The sequence below is a fragment of the Ischnura elegans genome, chromosome 12, assembly GCF_921293095.1.
Source record: "Ischnura elegans chromosome 12, ioIscEleg1.1, whole genome shotgun sequence".
NCBI lineage: Eukaryota > Metazoa > Arthropoda > Insecta > Odonata > Coenagrionidae > Ischnura > Ischnura elegans.
Window position 1 is genome coordinate 43,075,040 of NC_060257.1, and position 7,338 is coordinate 43,082,377.

Sequence of the window (7,338 nt, forward strand, 5' to 3'; positions counted from 1 at the left end):
CCTCCCTGTCTTAACCCCCTCTCCCTAAGGTATATATAAGCTCGCAAAGGGCATAGGCGAGTAAGAGATTGAAAAGTCCCCCCTCACGGATTTTTCCCAGACTTGGGGCATAGGATTTGGGATCAAATAGGACTAATCTCCCCACACTTCCAGCCCGCTAGAGGCCCACCAGGGCAAGCTAGCTCGAAATTTCGATTTCCACCCTTTTTTAAATATCTCGAGATAGAAAACATATTTTTCAATGCAATTTCCGCCATTTTATGGCTTTCTTAATGGAACATATGCCTAATTTTTTTCACAACTTTTCAGGGGCGTAAGGAGAAATGGCGTCGATTTGAAAATTTCAAACGCTAGTTTTCATAAAATATTTTTGAGAGGGCCACAATTAAAAAATGTGTTTCGAAGGAGTATTTAAATACCTTTCGGCTAATGCAATGGTGGTGGAACATTTAGGTAGTGGAACACCCCGAAAAAAATAAAATATGATTTAAAAAATAAATCGTAACGTTGGCTGAAACTTATTTTATAAATGACCTTAACTCCAAGAAATACTATATTATATATTAAACAAGTCCAAGAAAAGGAAAAAAATAATAATAATATATGTTGACTAGTATCCTAGCGACTGGAGTGTCGCCATTTATTGCGACCGGTGGGATTTAATGGAGCCATGGGAGTAAAGAATCCTGTGTAGAGTATTTATGGCTGGAGCTATATCATTCTGAGGGACAGAAAAAAATCAATGTGCGCTGTAGGCTTAACGTTGAATCCGTTGGAGTTGTAATTAAATATCGTGGAATGAGGACGCATTGTATAAATACTCCCTTCTACGAAAATATATTCCCCGAGGAGCAAATTCCCATGCCTTATCGCCTACGGAACCCTTGCGAGCTAATGTTTATCGCATAGGTCTGTCCATTTGAAAAGGAAAGCAATAAGAGTTTGAAATATTGCATTTCAGTATCGCACAACATATTTTCATCATCACTGGTCAACAATCCTAGGATTGGTTTGACGCAGCTCTCCACTCTATTCTCCTATCAGATAATCTTTTCACACCTACGTATTTCTTCTCTTTCACATCCTTCTTCACTTGTTCCATATATTTTGTTCGAGGTCTTCCTTTTCCGTTCTTGCCTTCCACTTGTCCTTCGACGATTGTCTTCATCAGGCCATCATGTCTCAAGATGTGGCCTATAAGGTTGTTCCTTCTTCTTATTAAGGTTTTCATGAGGCTTCTCTTCTCTCCTACTCTTCTCAGGACTTCCTCGTTACTAACTCGGTCGATCCATTTGATTTTCATCATTCTTCTATAGCACCACATTTCGAAGGCATCCATCCTTGCCTTCTCCGCTGCGGTCATTGTCCATGCCTCACTTCCGTATAGGAGCATACTCCAGATGTAGGTTCTTATAAATTATTTAAGTTTCCCGCTGTAAGCAGATCTCTCTTTTGGTGGAATGCACTCTTCGCCTGGGCTATTCTGCTGATAATTTCTTTCTTACTTCTCCCGTCACTAGTTATTTTGCTTCCCAAATAACAATAACAAGATATTTTAATGAGCTTTTATTTTTCGTTCTCCAAATGGGCCATAGTCGAGATAAAAAGGGTCATTCACTTGCGTAATTGAAGTGAAATGCCTCTGACCGGGCATAAAAGAGATACCGAATGAACAGCAATATAAAAACCTGCTAGTGAAGTATAAATATCTCTTTCTAAAAAGGCATTTTACTTTCATGCACAATAAAGTCCCCCCATTATGGTATGTTGCCGTTAGTTTATATGTGTGAGAAAAATCACATACAAAACAATTTCCAATACTTTGTTACATCGAGCAAGTTTTTTTTTGGCGCGGGCCACTTTATAATCCCTTACATAATTTTAATCTTTACAACATTTTATGTGGCGAAATCGTATGGTAGTAAAGATTTCGACCAGATTAGATCGACAGAATTGTGTTCGAACGGTATGAATATTGCCAACGAGCGAATTTTTTTTTCGTTTTCGACAATTTTTCCTGCTTCGATTTGGATGAGACGCTAATCTTTAAATTAGAGATTAATTTTGGGAATTTTATCTAAAAGGTCACCTTGATTTGGTCATCTGATTAGTCTTAGAACCTGTCACATTTTGTGTGAATCTTGTACGTAGTTTTATTTATCTCCGCTCATCCAGATAAGTTGTAAATCTTACTTTCATACACACAATGGCATAAAGTTACAGAAAAAATATGTCATTGTAATTCAGTGCTTATACACATACCATGTCTATCAGGGATAATGTTGAGCCTCGATCAATGTAATCAAAGGTGTCAACTTATTGTATGGTTTTATTTTTTCCATTGTTATAATTGAAAAACTTGAGCAGGTTGAGCAGTTCAACTATTTAGGCAGCACATTAGAGGAAAACGGATGCAGTTGTGAGGATATTTGGAAGAGAATTGCATTAGCAAAGGAGACGTTCATGAACAGAAAGGAGCTTCTGGGAGGTTCACTGTGTAAGAATTTAAAGAAAAGGTTAGTGAAGAGCCTGATCTGGAGTGTAGCGCTTTACGGCGCAGAAACGTGGACACCCAAGAAGGAGGACGAGAGAAGACTCAAGGCCTTCGAGATGTGGGTGTGGCGAAGAATGGATAAGGTGAAATGGACGGAGAGGAAGAGGAACGACGAAGTGCTGGACATGGTGGGTGAGGATAGACAGCTTTTAGATGAGATACGGAGAAGGCAGAAAGTATGGATGGAGCGAGTACTTTGCGGGGATGGGATGTTGAAAACAGTGTTGGAGGGAAGAATGTTAGGTAAACGAGGGAGGGGAAGGAAAAGAATAGGATTTTTAAATAGAATGAAAGGTATTAGGTCATATTGTGCACTGAAGAGGGAAGTGCAAGATGTAAGGGGATGCTCCCGGAATTCTTTGTAAGCACTCCATGGAGACCTACCTTAATCGTTAGAATACTTTAATAATAATAATAATATGTCGTGGATATGGTATAGGAGTTACTAAGCGTTGGCAAGTTAGGCCTTTTCATGAATGTGCCCATATATTATGTTATCACGCGTAATAATTTATGACCGTATGGTGAGCATAAAGCGGTCCTATTGCATGCTGCATTTTGATGATTGATCACCTTCACCGCCTAGGTATTATGCAGACATCTTACAATAATTGTTAATATACAGTAATTATGAAACAATATAAATTACACTGATGCACAAATTGAATAAATTGTGATTGTAGAATGGAATGGCTTGATTATGTGTTGTAGGTGTCAATGCATTGAAAGAGACGGAAAGGGATAATAACGAATGACTCAAAATAGTAGAGGATTATAGTGAAGTGGAAGTTTGTAAGAATCAGAATTTTAAGGGAAAAAATTTGATGGGATTATTAAGTAAAAACGTTTGGGGTATGTCGCAGCGTCAAGTTTTTGTTTTTGGGCGGCCCCAACGTTTCCCGACCGATTCTCTTCGCTTTCTCAAGGGATTCTCGTTGGGACCACCCAAAAATTCACGCGGCGACATAGCCTAAAAGTTTTTATTCAACGTGACGAGTACCCGTAAATGTTTTAACCCATTAATCCCCAGCGTTGCGTAAACCCAACATTATTGAATCCTAATTTTCAGAACAATTTTCTGCTTCAGAATGTTTTTTTCTTCGATTTACCGACTTTTTAAAAAATATATCTAGTTCGATTTTTTGTCATTTTCACCAACATTTTCACACATATATTTGTATTTTTATAACTGATGGCACTTTGCATAAAAATCGATTCGCACACACGAGACGCCCTAGGAAAAATGGCATACCCCAGCATGTCCGTTAAAAGGCGGAATGGGGAATTTCCTCCGAAGGAATACTGATAACTCCCGGCGAATATGTCCAGTGTGTAAATCAAGAGAAAAAATAAAAGATGTAACATAAGGTTTAGAAATTACTTTTTTGTATTTATTTACTGGAGTTTTTCTAGCGTTGCGTATTCGCAGCATTATGAAAATCATATAATATAATGGATGTATTTGTATTCCGAAAATTCATCTTAATTAGAACGAAACAAATCGGTAAATGTTAAACAACCGAAGTTTAAATCCCTAAATACAGTATTGGGAATAATGGGTTAACGAAGAATTTAATAGAATTGTCCAAATCATCTCATGTTCTATGTACCTATTCCTTTACTGAACCGTAAATTTGGTTTCTCAACCCACTTTATCCAACGGGAATGTATACAGGAGTTCCTCCAGCATAGGACTTGGAGTTTTAGTTTGCTACAGAACACAAAGGCAACGCTTGAGTGAGTTCTAATCATTACCTTCAGCTGGGGTGATTTTGGCCCAACTTTTTATTATTTCTCGGAGCAATTTTATCCATTAACACACAATGTATATGAGACGGTAAGTAGCCAAGGTCTACGAGTGAATTTTTTCCAGAGTTAAGTAAATAAATTGATGGAATTGATACGTGTGAAAACTCGGTAGCCAAGGGATACGAGTGAGTCTCGGTTCTGTGCTAACATTGAGTGAAAAATCAAATTCATTAGTAAGTATCTAGTTGATCTCGTTTTGCTTGCTTTACCTAATTTCTAATGTTCCTAAAGTCCGGGCGCCGGGAGTTGTACGATGACAGGAAGAAGGGTATCGTTCAGGATGGGGGGCGAGTGTGAAGCTCAGAAGGGAAACGCCCACCTCACTTGTAAACGAAAGTCTTCCGTGACGAAAGGAGCCAGGAGTACGACTAGCTTGAAGGGCAGGTGGAAGCAGCGACGCAGCGAGGGGGGGGGTTTGGAGATACCCCCCCCAAGAGCTCAGAGAATTTTTTAAATTTAATCCATTTCATTTAATGGGATTGATATTACTAATACAATAGTGTAAGGATGAATAAAATATCCCACAGAAAGCCGTAAAACTCACCGTTTTTTATCACTTAGTGATATTTGTCAATTTTATAAAAAAAAATAAGTTGTCCAATTTTTTCTCCGTTTATTTCTCTCAGAAGAATTTATTTTTATTCAATCAATCCAAATTGGTGGTAAACATGACATTTTACTTACCTAGCTACAATCGATAAACAAAGCGCACATGCAGCATGTCCAAATTCTTGTGTTTTCTTTTTTAATTATGTACTCCTATAGCAAAGAATTAATTTGATTTTATTCCCAATGCGATTACTGATTTAATGAAATGTATACTTTTGCTTTAAAGTTATAACAAAATTTCATAGTGGGCCATGCATTATACCCAAGTTCTTAGTGAAACAATATCTGACTACTTGCCTGAGTATCATTCTATATCACTTTTCGTTAATAATGATTAAGTACTCATTGATATGCTCCTCAGCTTAGTTAATTGTGAAACTGGTCCTTTTTTGTGTTAAATTTCCTGGAATACTTTAAACATGTAACAGAAAAATCGTTATGTATGAATAATAATATCATATTGAAAGCAGAATTTGTTTTTTTATTTCAAGAAGTTGGATTACATTTTTCAATGGTTTTGCTTCAAGGATCAAGTATTTTAACATCGTATTATTACATAGAGAAGCTCTTCTTCGATTCATATCGCATTCGAGAGAAGCACCAAATGGTGGATTTGTTAGAAAAATTGTGCCTGAAGCATCCGTTTCGAGATAACGGTGATTAGGTACTTTATGTTTTCCTAATGACCGTTAATATGTGACGCCGGTAAAAAAAACACTATTTTTCCCAGGGTAGAGAAGAATAAGTGTGCAAGGGTGAAAATTATGAACACCCTTGAGTTGTCACGACAGTTAAAATTGCTATGCCTCGCAAGTAAAATTGCAACTTTACCAATGCTTATGACTCAATTATTCCACATTTTTACTGCAATATTCGACAGTTGCCAGGCAGTCTCTAGAGTGGCCAATACTTGGGGGTGGGGGGGTTCGGACCCCCCCAAAATAAATAAAAACACAATTACTTCCCTTTATGAAGGAAAACAAATTGTTGAAAAATGATGAATTTAGAAAAGATTTCTTTGACAAATGAAGTTTTTTTATTATTATGAAAAGTGTTACAATTAGTTTAAAACCCTCTACTTAGTGGCCTGTTTTTCAAATATTTCCCTCCTTGTTTTGCATCCCCCCCAAACGAAATTCCTGGCTAGCCCACTGGAAATTGTAATTGTAGCTGCAATTTTACCAATTACTTTTTAGAATCAAAAATTTATTCTCGTAATAGGGTAGTTTCATTCATCAAAGAAAACGAAAGGCATTGATTGCGATTTGTTACCCACCCTTAGTTTATTCATAATATACAAATTATTTGGTTTTAGAAATCCCAGTTTATACGAATGTTAATGGTCAATTTTAAATATATTTGAAAAATGGCAGATTGGTTCCCATGCGATGCCACTCCACGTGACGTCATAGGGACCTAGTTTTTATACGAGTAGTCAGGAGTTTTACATCGACTGAGATTACCAATGCATGCATGTGGCACAGAGCTCAGGGGAACATCTCTCAATAATCACCTATTAAAATTGCATATGGTCGGAAAGTTTACTTCGTTTGGCAGGGTATTAATAATCCTTATTTAAGCCAAGCGCTACCTGCTATCAGGGTACTCTGCTACCTGCTATCAGCCTGCGTCGTAACGGCGTTCATATCCTCGCACCAAGGTGGCCTCATACGGCTGTAGGCGGAACCAAAATGGCGTCACACGGGCTTTTCCTCGCATTCACGCTCAGCCGTCGCGTTTTCGCGCGCTTGAAAGTTTTCACTTTTCATTTGATTTCGCGAGAAATAGATATCGTAATTTAAAAGCGTGAAATAGTTACAAAGAAATCAATAGCTAGAATAGAAATGTACATTTCTTTTTCTTTCCAATGGTATGCGTTTTAACTATGTGTGACCATCATCGCTAATTTAAATATGCAAAAGAAAAAAGGTCTGCAGGCATTAAAAACGAACTTGTATTTCTTATGGAGATGATTCAGGGCCCATTCCAGGGCCTCATGGGCTCTGGAAAAGAATGATATATAGTTAAAAACGTATTCTTAGTCCATCCGAACGTACATACACAAGTTCATAGGAATCGGTCCGGTCGTTTCGGAGTAGTTTGTCTACAAAAACCCGTGACACGATGATTTTATAAATTAGATTGTTGAAATAGTTCTTACATTGATTATCTTCACTTTCAAATGCTATTAAATGTAACGTGACTTGTAATTTAGACACAATTGTTTCTCTTTTGGTTATTTCTCTTGTATTTTTGTGGAGTTTTTCCCTCGCCTACTCAGTGTCTGACGAAAGGAGTGCCCTGTGTTTGAGGTTACGTTATGAATTTCTATGATTCGACGACGTGATGCCGTACACGGCTCAAAG